The sequence below is a fragment of the Arachis ipaensis genome, chromosome B08 (genome assembly GCF_000816755.2).
Source record: "Arachis ipaensis cultivar K30076 chromosome B08, Araip1.1, whole genome shotgun sequence".
Classification (NCBI taxonomy): domain Eukaryota; kingdom Viridiplantae; phylum Streptophyta; class Magnoliopsida; order Fabales; family Fabaceae; genus Arachis; species Arachis ipaensis.
This window is the reverse complement of record NC_029792.2, coordinates 1,299,311-1,301,679: the sequence shown is the minus strand read 5'-3', so window position 1 is coordinate 1,301,679 and position 2,369 is coordinate 1,299,311.

Sequence of the window (2,369 nt, the reverse complement as noted above, 5' to 3'; positions counted from 1 at the left end):
AGTCAATATATAAAATATGTATTTGTGTTAGACATGTGTCAACATTTTAATAATACACAATTCATTGAACAGGTGTCAATATTTTGACTGCAGTACAACAGGAACGGAACATAGCGACAAAAAATTGGGGCCTTTCACTTTGTCGTGGCAAAAAAAATATTTTTTTATTTAAAAATCTCTTAATTCTATCCAAAAAAATTATCAAGAGTCAGTTTAGATATTCACTCTAAAAATAATTACTGGCATATGTAGGTAGGAAACTATATATTATTTGAAAGAATTCCGTTAGAAAAATAATAAAAAATCTTGACAATGTGAACAATAAACTTTAAATTTGGCCCAAATACATATCAAAAATAATCGCACACGGATAGCTGTCCACGATGTTTCTCAAGTCAGGAGTCGGTTTTACATTGTATTCGGGATTGTCCAAAAGCCCAACTTGTTTGGCAAGCTTTAGGGATCTCCGATCAACCAGTGGATTTGATGAGTTGGTTCTTACACAATAGCAAACAGCGCCCCTTTAGATTCTTTTCTGGTCTCTGGTGGATTTGGTGTTCGAGAAACAACGAGATCTTTCATCCTCACGAGCATTGGACCACAGACAAGGTGATTGGTATGGCTTTGTCCTTAGAAAAGGAGCTCCGAAATATTTTTGAGTTGCAACGACTATCTATCCCCTCAACCATTAGTGGCTCTTGGATTCCCCCCTCAGTGGGTACCTTTAAGATTAATTGTGATGCTAGCTATCCTGGCAGTGGTGCTCGAGTTGGTTTTACTTGTGTTAGCAGAGATTGGAAGGGAAGGTGGCAACGAGGCTGTCTGGGAACAATTGAGAGTCGTAGCATTTTGCAAGGAGAGTTGTTTGCTATTTGGAGAAGCTTTCTTTTAGCATGGGACTCGGGACAAAGAGACATATATGTGAGACAGACTGTGTGGAGGCTTTTACTATTGTCAATAATTTACAAGATTGCTCTGGGTTTACTGATCCTTTGGTGTTAAAAATCCGAGATATCATGTCTTGGAAATGGCGTGCTGATCTTCGGTTGATCTTGAGAGATGCAAATACAGTAGCAGACATCATGGCAAAGACTGTAATGAGGACTAAGGACTATTTAGGGGAGCTTCCATTGCCTTGGAAGGAGTTTGAGAGTAGTATTCAGCGGGACTGCATTTCTTAAGCAGTTTCTTGTTTTTTTTTTCTTTCTTAGTTTTTGTTTATTTTCTTTTAAGTCACCAAAAAAAAAAAAAAAAAAAAACACTTCACAAATTATTTAAATAAAAAAATTCATTCAATTATTCCAAAAAAATAACCACCTCAAACTATAATTTATCAAAATATTTCACTTCAATACCCTCTTCTCTTTCAACCGGCTGCCACCCCCCAATCTTCATCAATAATCATCCCACTTTATTATTGCTGTTTGACTTGCCACATGCTACTACGGGCGTCGTCCACCCATAGTGAAAACAACCATCCACTCAATAATAAAAATAATCATCCGTATAATAATTGAACATCCAACATATTTTTATTATATAATTAAAGTACTAAATCCAATTCAATCAAAATAACTATTCATATAATAATTAAAATAATCATCCGCATACCTACTAAAATAATTATCTGGCAATTGAATTAATATTAAATAGTCGAGAGGATCAAAGACGTTGCGAGAGGAATATCGTCATTGACTCTGGCACAATGCTCACATTCCTACCACAGGAGAGTTCTTCAATTGACTTCAGCTTTGGAACAAGCCATAAGCCTTCCCAGGACGACTGACCCTACCAAACAATTAAGCCTTTGTTATATTGTTGAGGGGGAGAGTGAATTATCGAATATTGCTGCAAATTTCAAAGGGGCTCATATGGTGCTATGCCCAGTCAATATTTTCGTAGAGGTTGCAGATGGTGTGGTGTGCTTGACAATTTTGCCATCAAAACAAGTATCTATTTTTGGGAACATTGCCCATATCAACTTCTTAGTTGGATATGTTCTTGATGCTCGCACCGTCAACATCAACAACTCCACGAGAGGGTTGTGCAACACTGCAGCAATACTGTAGAGAAAGAGTAGCGCAAAAACAACGGCAGCAGTATTGGGCTGAGCGTTGGAGGACGAAGTGCGGGATGATCGACGGAGGTGGAAGCGATGTCGGCGGGAGGTGTCGGCAGGAGGTAGCGATAGTGTCAATATGGCGGCGGGAGCGGTGCGAGGTGAACAATAACTTTGTTGAATAATATAAACAACCACCAATTAAATAAAAATCTATTATACCTCTAAATTAATCATTTAAATTTTAATATTAAAATAACCATCTATACACTAATAAAATAAACATCTAATATATTTATTATTTACATTG